At 45.9% G+C, this 15,023-nt stretch overlaps 1 long non-coding RNA gene across 1 annotated transcript in view; it reads left to right on the forward strand.

Annotated features, from left to right (window-relative positions):
- LOC117436074 (uncharacterized) overlaps positions 1 to 13,295 on the forward strand; it is a 71,686-nt gene extending 58,391 nt beyond the window's left edge. Inside the window, exons 2-3 of the long non-coding RNA XR_004549567.1 lie at positions 11,797 to 11,873; positions 13,052 to 13,295. This is a non-coding gene — a long non-coding RNA (uncharacterized lncRNA). The remainder of the gene's footprint in view (positions 1 to 11,796; positions 11,874 to 13,051) is intronic.
- The last annotated feature ends 1,728 nt before the right edge of the window (positions 13,296 to 15,023 follow it).

Consider the following 15,023-nt stretch of genomic DNA (forward strand, 5'->3'; position numbering starts at 1 on the left):
AGCACAAGTGTAAAAGGCTGCATCTCCCTCTGGGGAAGGCTGGTCCATGTGGCTGAGGATGCTTGAATTTATTTCCTGAGCTGATCTCAAGCTCCTTGACTCAACCTGAGCAAGTCGCAGGCAAAGGCTCCCAAAGCAGGGGCTGCATTTTCCCTATGGGCCGGTTCCTGTGCAGGCACTGACAACTGACGCCAACAAAGATGGTTTTGCATGTGCACATGCCCCTGCACACAAAGTGATTGTTCTCAATATACAGCCACTTTTTCTAAAGAGTTCAGCGCAAGCAGTCAGCAAAAGGAGGGGGAAAAAAGCATAAACCAGTTTCTCATGGCAAAATGTCATTTTGATGGAACTGACATTTTTTGCAAAGCCAGTATAAATTTCAATGTTTTGTTTTGTTTGTTTTTAAAAAAACAAACACAGAAGATGTTCAAATATGTAATATTGACATTTTCAGAACCAAATGTTTTGCTACTCCATCCTGGCACAGTTCTTAAAATTTGAATGAACTTTTTCATAAAAATACTACAAAGAGACTAAAGGAAATAATGATTTTTACGTTCCTCTAAAGTACTGGGTCTTCCACAGATTTTATCTTTTTGCTCTGACTCAAGACTTGAGCCCATCCATCAAAGAGAAAATTAGTTGCCCTTTTTTGGGAAATGCATGGTTTACTCGGCTGGCTAAGCCAGTTAGTTGTGAAAATGTTTCCAAAGAGCCATGCCTGTGGTTGGTGATCTTTCAGTCAGCCGGCATCCTCCTGCCAGCTGAGCTGTGCATAAGCCTGTAAAATGCATCCTTGGCAGGGTATCAGCAGTGTCGGCTTCCCACACAGGGAGCATCAAGGCAGAGGCAGGGTACAACACAGGTTATCACCTCATGTCCAAAGGCAAGATAAAGTGAAAATTTAATCAAGCCACTGGACTTTTAAGAATTGCTCTCTTTGAAGGTGCTCAAGTGCAGGAAATGTCGTGGAAGGGAGGAATTAGGGGGAGTTGCTGGATGAAGAGTGGTACAAAAGCATAGCATGGGGTCTGCTGCTGCCTTGTGTGCTGCCAGACTGTGGGGCCAGCAGAAGGTGCTGACAGGAAGCACTGGTATGACTCTGACCAATTTTGAACTCCTGTGTTAATACTGACTATAAGTATTGATTAGGATTGCAGTTCTCCATCGTCCATTATATTGCTTTGCGTATACAAATAGAACCAAGAAGGAGTGAAAAACTGAGCGTTTGGTGACCCTGATGCTAAGCTGGGTTCAGGAGCTCAAGCAAGGCTTGGTTTGTAGTTGTGCTGATCCTCTGGTTTTCCTTCTCTTTCACTCCCACCTTTGCTTCGAAGCTCTCTTTCCTTCAGTGATTCCTGAGTCCCACCAGCCTCTGACGTGTCCAACACAGCTCTCAGGACCTGGTGAGAGCCTCCCCACGTGTCCAGGAGGTGATGCAAGTCACACCCGTCATTCGGCAGAAAATGTTGCAATAGAGTAATGAGGAAATGTACGCAGGACCACTGAAGGGAATCAGTGGTGAAGAAAGGTCGAGAAATCAGCCCCAGAAGAGATCAGGTATCTCCCACCAGAAAGGTTGACCTTCAGGAACTGTGATGGGTCAAGCACCAGGAAGACACGGTGTCACACATGACACATGTGCTGACCCTCCAAGAGCTGTTTTTGTTTCATGTGGTGCTCTGAGCCCTGAAGACCCCCTGTTTGGTCCCTCAGGGCAATGGTAGCAGGGGTTGCTGCCCACAGTTCCAAAGAAGTCAGATTTTAAAGCTGGCTGACGGGGCTACAAATCCTTGAGTACAGTCATCTGCTTTTGATTTCTTTTTCCTTGAGCTGTTCCCCACAGTGCTTTTTTCTCCCTTTCCATCCATCTCATGACATCTCTTCCCCTTCTCCTCCTGTGGCCCCCACCAGCCCCAACTCCACCCTTCCCCTGAGTGTCCCAGTTAGGAAGTAAAGAGGTAAGTACGTGCCAGCTAGTACCTTCTTATCTAGTCACAGTATGTTCCCCTAAGAGAATTTTTGGCCTGGGATTGTGTGTGTGTGTGTGTTTTATATGCTTTATTTTTATCACAGAAGGGATAGACAGTACATTATGTCTTCAGTCCAGGAGGTTACACATTAGATAAGAGACAGGCAGATATACTACAACTGCTCCAGCTTGTGGAGTTATGTTCCTGAGATAGCACAGAGAATGTAACAGGTAAACTGCTTCCAACCCCCCACATTCAGGCAGTGGATTTTCTGTCAACAAAACCAGATCCAAGCAGAGATTTCAATGTTGATGCTCCTGCAGCCAGTGAATAAAGTCCACAGTGCTCCCTCCATCTCTGTCGTGCTTCTACCTCCTCACCAGTCCCAGCTTCCCATCTCCCCTGTCTATCTGCTCTTCCTCTGGCTTCACCCTCATGCCTCTCTGTCCATCTCTGATCTGGACATGTGGTACGGTTCAGTGATCATCTTTGACTCCTCCAAAAATACAGCTAGATTCAAAAGAGAATGGGGGGAGGAGGGAATGTAAGAAACGGTGGCAAAGGCAACTTCATGATAGCAAATGTTAACTAAAGCGGGGAAAGGGGAATTTTAAAATGTTATATTAAGAGCTAGGATTGGAGGTGGTTTATCTGTGGCTGCTTCTTGCGCCTTTCTTAAACTGTCTGGGCTAATTACAATGCTGTAGACTGAATACTAATTTTTAAAGGATTAACGTGAGGCACAGCATGGTGATTCCTTTTCTCTGTCATTGCAAGAACAGTGTCCTTACCACACTGCGTCAGGCTCCAGCAAGCATCTAGGATCTGGTTCACCAGTCTCACCACCCATCACAAAGTTCAGGGGCACCTGGCCACTTCCAAGAAGCATCTTTAGTCTGGCAAGGGAGATGTCACAGAGCCTTTGAGTCATCCCACAAATTTGTGCCTGCCCTCACCTCCCTTCAAACCTTTGTCTCACATTGTGAAGATTAACAGCATATTGCAGCATCACCATGCTGCTGTGGGGGTGGTGGTGCTGAGTTTATTTTCTCAGGAGAAACAGATAAAGGTGGCACCAGCTACTACCCAACACTAAAACTATATCAATAAATTTATTATTCTTTTAAGCTTGACAGACATGACAGGGGATGTTTGGGGTTTTGATCCAAAGCTTAGCAAAGCCCGTGACCTCTGTATTGGCCTGACAATGAGCAATTGTGGCTGTGCTGCCCCAGCATCCATCAAATGCAATGATTAAGTGGTTGATGGCATGGGAGAGATAAAAGTCACTGTAACTAAGCATTGTCACAAGATTGATGTCTCCCACTTAGAGAATATTGTCTTAACTTAGGCTTTAGTTTTTGGGTGTTTCCATGATGGTCTCACCCTAGCGTCTGCATCCTTTACAAGCATTACACAGACTTTAATATATCTTTGTGGCTTACCTGTGAGATAAGAGCAAGCTATCATCCTAATTTCATAGTGAGGGAAATAAGGTACCAAGAGATTATCCATAAAGTGTAATCACTCATTTTGATACCTAGCATGAGTCATATAAATCTCCAGTGCTCTGCGTAACGGGGCTGGAAGACACCTTTGCATTTGCTTTTACGGAGATATTGCCTTGGAGGTCATGCCGCCAAGCCTAGCTCTGGTTGCCTGGGATTATTCATGTGCTGCCTGGACAAAATTGTCCTTTCCCTCTGGTACAAGAGGCACTTCAGTAATGAAAAGCCTTGTCCACCCCCAGATGAGCTAGGTGCTCAGAGACCAATGGTACGTTATTAGCGAGGAAAAGCCAAAATTGGGGTGGTCTGGAGCAACAAAAGGCTTGTGAAGCCTCAGAAAGCTTGGCTTGCACGTGTAAGAAAGAGGTAGCATTGGGTCTGGTAAATCCAAATAAGCCCTCTCATCCGAGGGTGATCAGCTCTGCACACTGAGTGTGTGCTGAGAAGTTGCTGCAGTGAAAACACAGCTGGTGTTCCCAGGGCTGGGGGCAGAACTGCTGGAGCTGCCTGAGGTGATTGGTTCCCAGAAGGTTTTGGTGAATGCCGCAGGTGCCCACAAGCCAGCGAGAGGTAGATGGGACAGACAGATGAACTGATCTTTTTGATGCCCCCATTCTGCAGAAATCCCCTTTTCTGCCTCAGCTTTTGGCTTCTCACTGACTGATGTGCAGCTTGGACACCAGAACACATTCAAGGTAAAAATGAAGTTCTCAGCAATGACTTCTGCCACTCTTAAGCCCTGAAGTTGAGATCGTGCTTTTCCCAAGTCCTCCAGCCCTCTCAAACCTTCCCCTCTCCCTGTCTGGCTCCTCCCCATGTGCATTGCAGGGTGTTGCTGGGACAGCACTCATGCTGCAGGTGAGCCATTCCCCTCCTGTGCTTTACAGCACTAGGACTGTCAAAGCTGGCACATTTCTGAGGCTGAGCATCCCACAGTGGCTTTGGGAGCAGGTTATTCTTCCTGCCTTTAGCTTGCTTTTTTATTTTATGTGTCTCCCAGCTGCTCTGCATGGCCAGAAGCAGGGCTGGGACGTGCTTCTCCCAGTGTGCATGGTGGGCAGGGGTCCCTGCTCTGCTGTACAAGCAATAATTAATTGCTGTCCTCACTGAGAAGTCCCTGTTCCAGCAGTAATCAGCACAGATCTAGAAGTGAACAGCAGAGAGCTGCATACTCTGACCTGGCACAAGCATGTCAACAAGGTTATGGCATTGACCATGGCTTTGGTGCATGGGTGTTTGGAAGCAGATAGTCCCTGCAACAAGGGTTCCACACAGGCTTTTGTACCCCTGTCACTGCAGGGCTGACCAGGTGTGTGCTTGGGCAGGGGTCTGTGACCCAGAGGGTGCTCCCCTCAGCTGGGGTGTCAGGCAGGGTAGCAGAAGTGCTTTTGTTCCAGCTAAGCTGTATCAGAAACTTGTTTTCTTTTCATCCTTTATCTAGTTTTTGGCTCTGAACTCAGTGCCCAAAACACACACACAAGTCAAAAGTCCAGCAGGCCAAGATAGCTGTGTCTTTATGGGGACTACATACAAACTACCTACTGCAAACAGGAGCAGGTGGGGAGGGAAAAGGAGCCAAACAGTGGGGTCTCCCCTCTTTGCTGCCTAATATTTTTGGTGATCTTTATGTGCCTGTCCCTAACTACCTTCAGTGATGTCCATGTAGCTAGGGCTGAGCTGCACCTCCCTTGTTTAAGCCATCTCCTCTATCCACTCCGTTTGACTAATTCTCCACTTGATAGACCCATCATTTGCAGTGATAGAAGACAGGACAAGGAGCATCACTGTGACCTGCGATGCAGCACACTCCTGCATGTTTCCAGGCTAAGGTAATGTCACTACACCTCCCAGCATCTGTGCAGCAAATGGGATCAGAGTCCTCTGTGGGGATGGGCTGAGGAGACAGCCTGCCCACCAGCTCAGCCCTGCAACAGAATGCAGCCCCAAGACCAGCTGTAACCACACAAATAAAAAGCCAAAAACTGATAAAGATTTTGCAGACAGAAGACATTTGGAAATTCTGATGAAAAAAGCATTTGACAGTTTGTAAGTTAGAGGTATTAATTTCATATTTTGCCTGTGTGACTTTTTCAGCAAGATGGGCAATGATACCACATGATTAATGGGTTTTTTGCACTCTGTTCCATTCCTGTATTTTCACCATCTCCCATCTCTTACCCCAGTCACTCAGGAACTGCTCCAGTGTTCACATGTTTAAAGGGACAAGAATACAGATCAGTTGGACCTGGAAAATCAAACCTTTGGTGTTTAATATATTTCCACCTCTGAGGCAAGACATTGATATTGGTTGAAAGCAAATGCTTCCAAAGGGTGTCTCATCACTTACACTTTGCCAAAGAGTCCCTTACCCCGTCTCAGTGCTTTGTGTGTCTGAACTTACTTCAGGTACTGAGCAGAGATTGAACTTGCAGCAGTGCACTAAGTACTACATTCAGTGAACCGGAAAAAAAAACCAAGAAACCATTCTGAGAAGTTCCCTGAACATTCTTAAAATAGATTTTTCCATCTTTTAGGGTCGCATGCAGAACCCTGCTTGATTAGGTCTGGGAATCTGTTGTTAATTTGCTCATTAGACAGTGTTTTTAAAGTGGTTTCAGCACTCATGAGTTTTGTGCTCTTTCTAAAACTCTCACTAAACTTCCAGTAGCAAACTCCAGGAGGGGGGAATCGTGTACTTGGTAGGTCCCATCAATCCACTAAAATCAACCCTAAGCTCCCCCAGCTCCCTTCTTTCAATATGATGCCAAGGCAAAGATCAAACACATGTACATCCCCAAACCCGCCATGATTGAGAAGTCCTGGGTGGAACCGATCTGAATGACTTTTACCTATCTATCCCAGGAATGTATCCCACTGCCTTTGACAGTTTGCATGAGCGCCAGCAAAGAGTCCTGTGCAGTGACGCATGTGGAGGAGCAATGTGGCTGGGAGTGCAGTGGGGAATGCCAAGGATGCCACAACAGGAAGCGTGGGGTAACTGAGGCAGATGGAGCAGGAATGCGATTAAATTACCCCTGCAGGATTTGGCTGAGATGCCACGGCATGCTGAGCTCATTCCCTGTCAGAGGGAGGAAGCGAGCAGAGCAGGTCTAGCTGTTTATGTTTTGTTTTATCAGATAGGACCAAGCATTAGCAGCAGCAAATGTTATGGTTTGGGGAAAGATGTATTTCAGCTCATTTCCCAGTTCCTTCTCTGTGTTCTGAAGTATAGCTAGTGGAGGAAGACTGAGCAAATAAGTCTCACTGGGTCTGCTGGTGTAGGAGATTGAGCCACCTGCAGAGTCTTGCCAGGAAGACAGCAAACACTGGAGAGGCAGATCCTGTGCATCCCAAAGCAGTGGCCACTGCCTTGCCAGGTGCACATGGAGCTATCTCTGAAGGAGCTGCATATGGCTTTAGTTTTGCATATCTTGCCCCTCTGTGACACAAAACCTGTCTGCTCTGGCTGACAAATGGGTCCCAAATCCCTGATCTGCATCCATGGGGGTCTTGGGTAAGACATGGGGATGATGACAAGGTGCAGCAAGTGGCTCCTCTACAGCTGGTCTGAGCTCTACAAGCTTGGTCCTGCCCAAGAGAGTGTGTTGAAGAAAACCTTTGCAGGCTAATTTGGTGCGCAAGCTACAGCCCCTTGTTTGGTCTCCTTCTTCAATGTGGTCAGGAGTTTCTTCTTTTAAAAATTTTCACCTGAAAATGCAATTTAATCCAAAGTAAAACCATCTGCTGGGAAAGAGCAGCTTTGATAGGAGTGAATGCACAGAGTGTCTTGTCAGTAGTGTCAGCTCTGAGGAATTCTGCACCAAAAATATTTTAGGTTTGGTAAAAGTATTACAAATGCAGTGAACATGGAGTAAAAAAGTTGGGAAAGGTCAACATTGAAAGGTTTTGTTGCCATTGACCTTCTCTGGATATATTTGTTGTAATTCAGGCTTCAATAAAGTTTCCCAACTTTTAGTTTTTACCTGATTCAAGAAAGAGAAAAAACATTTTGGGTATTCTGGAAATTTTCACAACATTGGGAAACAGTTTCCCACTTAGTCTGTTGTTTATTTGCTAAGTATCAAGGCTCTTTGCTCTTGTGTTGTGCTACATAGCAAATATGCACATACTAAATCAGAGATACAGCTCATCCTAACATCCAGCTGCTAAGCAGGCTGAGACCTGTGTGACAGAAATAGGGCATGTTTTCAGATGCCACTTGGGAAATACTAGGTTTTATACAAGACATGAAGATTGTCTCCATGCTAGTAAGTGTTTCTAAAATGCAATCATATTTTGGGGTGATGGTGATGGGAAGAGCTTGAGATTCTCTTCTGCATTAATCAATCCTCTGAATGTTCCTTTCTTAGGTTTTGCATGGACCTTAAGTGCCTTATATGAGGCCCTGAGAAAGCAAGACCACCAGTCCATTGATACAGTGTGGCTTGTTCCTTTTTCTTTCTGAGTTCAATTTGGGATTATTACTACCAGGCCATTTGCACTTTAAACGCAGCTTCCCAAGTTCCATCACTTACTTAGGACACAGCCATGTCCAGCAACACCAACAAGAATGGAAGCAGATCTGTGGCTCATACAAAACCTGGAAACAAGTTTTTCAAGAATTTGGAAAGCAATTTTCGTAAGAGCTGGTTTTGGCCAATAACCGAAGCATCCCTCATCACAGATCAAAATCCATAAAGAGGACCTCAGCAAAACCACTTTACCTTGCAGATACATTTCCTTTGAATGACTCCTGCCTTTACCAGGTTGCACACTGTTTATAAGTTAAACCAAGGCAGTTTTGCCCCTACCTGGCAACACTGCAAGTCTTGCACAGTATCCGAGCAAGAAGTGAGGTTGCTTCCAGTCTTCTATACAAGTCGGGATGTTTATTTAAAAGTTTCCAGATATATGGACTGTGACAGAGCTCTGAACTTCACTGTAACTTCAGAAATGGTTTCTTAAGGGTTTCAGTTCACATCTGAGAGGAGGATTCAGGTGGCTTTTGGTACGTTCATATCCCTGTCCTTGTACTTCCTTGTTTTAAGCTGTCCCTTACCACATACATGCTGAGGTCAGGATTCAGCTGGTGGCCTTGCTGGTGGGAGAAACAAAGACTGGCCTACAGTTCCCCCTCTTAGTTTTGCACTAACTTGGGAGTGCTGACTTTGGTGAAAACTTGTTTTTGTCAGTGTTCAAAGCTGCTTGCATGTTACTCAAGAGGCAGAGAGGCAGTAGACCCGAACTGGTTGAAGTCACTTCTCTGACAGCAAACTTTTCCCTCTCCCCAAAATGCTAATTCTAGTGCCAGCCCCAGAAAAGCTGCCCAACTTCTCCCCCCACAAATACACACAACCCTGCTTTTAGACAAGCATTAGATGTTGTGGCACTTTTTTCTTTCCTCAGTTGAGAAACACATCAGAACACCTTTTTAATTTTTCTTTCACTAACAAGCTGAGGATGCTAAACAGGCAGCTGAAGAGCAACCAAGGTTTTAGTGCCAACAAGTATTGCTGTATGGATCTTGGGATGTTTGTGAACAGGTTTCTTTGAGAAACGGGGCAAGTCCCAGGGGTAGTTTTGCCATGAACAGCTTTGCTGGCTGTCCTTCCCACGTAGTGACAGCCAGGCAGCCAAAGGACCAGCCATTCCTGTGCCACAAGTACTCATGAGTCCCTCTGATCAGGAGGGACTGATCCAGATGAAGGCAAAGGATGGGAGTAGAGGCTGCAAGGACCTATGCCCCCACCAGCCTTCAACTGAGCTCAGCTGTGGCAGCTGGATGTACATCACAGTAGCCATGAAAAGTTTCTTTCTTATGACAGCTGAAGCTGATGTTGCTTTAGGTCAGACATTGCCTTTGCCCCATTCAGTTTGGCCTGGATCTAAAACTTGCTCTTCCTTGGGGGCCTGTTGAGAGGAGAGCCAGAGTTGCTCCAAGCTGAGCATCCCTTTGGCAAAGAGCCATCATTTACAGCCCTGATCACAGTCATGCTACTGCACATGGTAGCCAAGAAAGCCTGCACGAACTGTAGGCTTGAAACATGCTCATGAGCCAGAAATGACTCTCTTCTGGCTCATTAACTCCCGAAAAGACTTTAGCCAGGACCAGCTTGCTGAAAACATCCTCAAAACCCAATGACACAGGGACAAGAAGGTGGCTGGTTAGGTATAACTACTTAGCTACCTTCCTAACCATTGTCCACCCTTATTAATGGTTAAACTCTTGCTGTGTCATTGCTTGCTGTTCTTGGCCAACTCAAACTCTTTCAGGTGGGACAGAGGGTGAAGAATGGAAGGAAAACAACATCAAAGACCTGTTTGTATTCCTCAAGACACCCATGTAAACAGCACCTCAGGTTACCTGTAAGTGGCATTTGCTTTCCCTTTAAGGGATATTTATTGAATTCGGAACTGCATGAATGAGTAGGGCCTTAGCCTTGTCTTGAAATGGGCGAACATGTATGTGTGCGTAACTCCCATTCTTTGTATTTACATGGCATCCTTCCCTCATCTCCACAGTACCACAGAGCCTCAGTTTTGTACTTATTTATCTCCATGGTCTCTTGAGGACTTTTTAAAAATTGAGGTCTGACTAATTTACCCGAAGTCAGAAAAAACCCTGGTGTCAGCACAGAGGATTGAGTTGAGTGTTTGTCAGCATGGCAAGTGGATCACCATGAGGTCCTTCTAGTGTACCCCAAATCTCACAGCAGCCCTTTGGCCTTGGGCATCTGCCCTTCTTTTTTTGTGAGGGAGTGTGATGAAGCTGTGCCAGGCTCGTGCTCTCATGGGGCTGTGTGCCTCATGGGCGCCCATGCATGGCACACATGGAGTCAATGCCTGGCCACGAGGCTGTGGGCAGGTAACTCATGCCTCTGCTTGGCCACTGATAATCTCAACCCTTTACTGACCTGAAACTGCTGATAGTAATAGATTTGCTAAACCACTTGTTTTTCCTGTTGCAGTCATATGCTCAATGAGAATTAAGCTGAGTCCGCTTCCTTACTCTTTCTCCTGCCCAATGGCCATGACGTGGTTTGAACCATGTATGTGTGAACCTTCTTCGATAGACAAAGACCTGTACCCAGCCTTTGCCTGAGACTGGGACCAAACTACGCTTGGCCCTTCTGTCAGTTTGAAAAGTTCAGTCAACCTTTTTCCAACTTTCACATTCCTCTGCCACTTTGGGATTTGACTGAAGGCAAAGGCACCAAAATACCCTGAGAAATGCTGTCTTGTCATTATTCCTGACCTGCTAAAACCAGTTTTTCTGATTCTGATCAATTCTTATGGTCTACTCTGCTCTTGTGAGACCTCACTTGGAGTATTGTGTGCAGTTCTGGTGTCCTCAACATAAAAAGGACATGGAACTGCTGGGACAAGTCCAGAGGAGGCCACGAGGATGATCAGGGGACTGGAGCACCTCCCATAAGAAGACAGGCTGAGAAAGTTGGGGCTGTTCAGCCTCGAGAAGAGAAGGCTGCGTGGAGACCTCATAGCAGCCTTCCAGTATCTGAAGGGGGCCTACAGGGATGCTGGAGAGGGACTGTTCATTGGGGACTGTGGTGATAGGACAAGGGGTAACAGGTTGAAACTTAAACAGCAGAGGTTTAGACTGGATATAAGGAAGAAATTCTTTACTGTGAGGGTGGTGAGGTACTGGAATGGGTTGCCCAGGGAGGTTGTGAATGCTCCATCCCTGGCAGTGTTCAAGGCCAGGTTTGATGAAGCCTTGGGTGATATGGTTTAGTGTGAGGTGTCCCTGCCCATGGCAGGGGGGGTTGGAACTAGATGATCTTAAGGTCCTTTCCAACCCTAACTATTCTATGATTCTATGATTTCCAGGCCAAAAAACAATTTGGACAAGGTTCAAGCTGACATTCAGGCCAAACACTTTCAAGTGCTCTCATTGACAGATAATCAGTCAGAAATCTCTCTCCTGAGTTTGGTGGCACCAACATGAAAGGTGCATCAATATGAAAGGTACACCAACAGAAGATTTGAAGTCAGTATTTTTCTTTGCATGGCCACACCAGTGTTGTTTTTTCAAAGCCAGATGTAGGATGGAATGAGCAGAACCTGCCAGTTTTCACTGCCTGTGTTTGGCAGAGGACAAAGGTTTTGCTTTACCAGAGGTGAGGATATGTTGGACATCTGTGGCAGCCCCTCAGTCAGATGTGGCACTTGATAACCTGACCTCAGGGATAATGCTGAGACTTTCTGGGAGTCCATTACTAAACTGTCATGTTATTTAATTAGCTTTATGCTTTCCTTTTTTTTTAAGCTCTTCTCATTCTTTTATCTGGCAGGCAGGTTGGTTCACAGCACAGCATCCTGGGAAGTTGGGCCAATACAAGTGCTTTTCCATGCAAAGACATCCCATATGGTAAGAATGGGGTCTCTTGGGCTGTCCTTCCTATTCCAACCCTGATCTACTACTGTATGCTCCTGCAGATGCTACTGTGGTCTTTGTCTTTCCCTGAAAAATCACTTGAGCCTCAGATGGGATGAGAGAGGTTTGAGGGCACATGCCCATAGAGCAATCAAACAGCTGAGTAAAAAGCATTATGCAGGAGATAATGAACTTTTTTAGGTAACTAACATCAGCCAGTTACATTTCAGCTTCCACCTACCTAGCCCTGCCATCAAGATCAGGCATTCCTTGTCTTGCAAGCAAATTAGTGGGGATAAAAGAGGGAAGTGGAGGTGGAAGTTCTTCTGTTTTACAACTGTTAATGAAATATCATTTAATCACCTGCACAAACAAGAATAGTCACTTCTCCAGCTTCCCAAACACTTATACACATGATGCTGCAGCTCTTCTCAGAAATTTGCTCCCTGAAGGATGACAGTGACGGGAAGGGAGGGCAGTTTAATTTCAGGAAGGTTATTGCCTCATAGCACAGGGGAGACAAGGGCTTTAGGGCTTGAGTCTGAGCTTGACAGCCTCTCAATTGCACATCAGGTATCTTAGTCAAGCAACCAGCCTTCCGTCTCTACCACAACAGTATATAAACAAACCAGCCAGAGTTTAGAAGTTAAAAAACAAATCAAAACCGTGTAAGTATGTACTTATTATACTAGTACCCTGTTGCCTAAAGAAGTAAAGACAGAACTGGTCAATACCATTTTGGTGGTGCAGTACATGCACCTGTATGGATGCTGTGTACAGCAGGACCCTGTTTCCTGAGGAACAGTTAAAATATGAATTGTGGAACATGAAAGCAGTAGTGCCTCTAGTGGGATCAAGAGAGTACCAGATTCAGCAACTCTGCCTCAGGCAAAGAACAGGTGAGTCCCTAAGGATGCGGGTTTGCTTCCTTGCTGGCTTTTCCTACTCCTCAGGAGAGAGAGGGCGAGTCCCAAGTGTAGCAAGTAGCAGTCACACCACCTCGACCATGCTCTGAAACCAGATTGACGTGGTCCTTTGCTGGTCACACTCACTGGGGCCTCATCAGCTGCTTCATCTCCCTCCAGAGGGAAATCATGAGGAGGCATGGCTGGTACCTTATTTCATCTCAACTCTCTGCTCTTTCTCTCTTTTCTCTCCTTGCAACTGCTCAGGTTGTTTGTCACCACATCCAACGTACTCAATGTCAGTGTGCAGAGATCTCATCTCCAAGCCATGCTGGCTTAGCAGCTGGAAGCCAGCACCTTTCTTCCACCAGATACCATCCAACCTTGAATCCCATCATCCAGATATGCAGAACAGTGGCCCAAAGCAAAGCTCTTCCTTCACTGATACTTCTATCCAGATGATGGGTTAGTTTAGATGGTAAAGAACTTTTCTAACATTACCAATGTGAAGAAATAAAGAGCTATCAAACCAAAACATAACTGACTCCCAGTTGCCTTTTATCTGGCTGTGCTTTATTTGCACAAGCTGAAGAACTTCATGGTGCCAGGAGGAATGTGATAGAAGTTCTTTGTCTCATAAATTATTTTGGCCCAGTCTTCCCCAGGGATATAGGGCATGAGAGCAAGAGCTGGCAGCATGGGTTCTGCTCCCAGCTTTGGCACTGACCTGCTGCATGACCTTGGACAACTCACTTCACCTCCCCTGAGCTTCTGTTTCCCATCCTCTCTTTTGTCTGCCTTGTTTATTTGGAGTGTCAACTCCTAGAGAAAGGAATTCAGCCTCCCTGGCTGCTTGCAGATTGCATAGCATGAGGGGAGCTCAATCAGACTTGATCCTGGGAGGTATTACAGTAAAAAAATTCATTATGATGACTGAAAACTAGGATTTGCTAAACAATTAAATGGGCGGTTTTAATTATTAAGTGGCATACATGAATTAACAGGACATTTCTGGCACTTCAGGGTGTTTGTCCATGGGTGGCAACTGCTGTTTCTTTCCTTTTCTGTGGCTACACCAAAGGCCATGTTTACCAGTCCCATAAATTCTGACATCTTCTCCCTGTCCCAGCTGCACAGTGGGAGGAGTGGGAAGCATCTGCTGGAGAAGAGGGAGAGTTCTTTGGAGGTAATGAGGAAGGCTCCTCTCGGAGTCCTCCCCTTATGAACATCTGGACAGATAACAGTTCTTCTGAGAAAGAGTGAAAGAGCCGGTGAGGCCTCCTGGAAAGGGCACAGAAACTGTCTGCCTCAGAGCTGGTCAGGGTCAAGGGCAGAAAGGCCAAGAGAGGCTGTGAGATCTAATGCAGACCCTGTCACCTAGAGGTTGAAAGTGAAACAGATTAAACCAAGGCTACCAAAGATGATCTTTGAGTGAAACCACGAGACCCTTAATCCCAGAATATACCTCTTTTAGGCAAGTGTTGCAGCCTTGAAATACATTTAATCATATGGATGATATCAAGAGATGTAGTAAAAGGCTTGCCATTGCATCCATGGCTCTGGAGGAGACTCCATGCTTACCCACTGGTTTCTCCTCTCTTCAACAAGTCCCCCTGGCAGTGCCACCACTGTCCTACAGCCAAGAACATGCCCTTCTCTTCCCACAGAGTGACCCATGATGGACACACAAGGGCATCACCATATGATAAGAATCACATCATTTGCCCTATTGGGCACTCCACAGCAATAGCTAAGAGCAGGTTAACTGGTGATTCACAGGACCTGTGTACAGGTTGCCCAAAGAAGTGGTGAATGTTCCATCCCTGGCACAGACAATCTAAGAGAATAGGTTCTACCTGGTCTTAATTCCCTTATCCCCACTGCAATAGGAGCTTAAGAAACTCCAGAGGTGGATGAACACATGTAGAAAAGCAATACTAAGGTGCAGGGCAAGCATGAGTGAAGATTATCTTGTGCATTGCCATTAGGGGTGTTTACAGATTTATGTTTTGCCACTAGATCCAGCTTGCTACACACCCTGATCTGTTCAATGCATAAAGCAGGCAAAGGGCAGTGGTTGCATATTTTAAAGAATATAATAAAAGAAGGGGGGGGGAAATCTGTTTTTCAGAGCTCGCAGGTTGCTGTTAAGCAGCTACAGACACTGTGGCTCAGAGACCACTGCAGACATGCAGTTGCCAGGGTCTGAAGGGCAAAATTCCTGCGTCTCAGTCTCCAA

Source organism: Melopsittacus undulatus, chromosome 4, assembly GCF_012275295.1.
Source record: "Melopsittacus undulatus isolate bMelUnd1 chromosome 4, bMelUnd1.mat.Z, whole genome shotgun sequence".
NCBI lineage: Eukaryota > Metazoa > Chordata > Aves > Psittaciformes > Psittaculidae > Melopsittacus > Melopsittacus undulatus.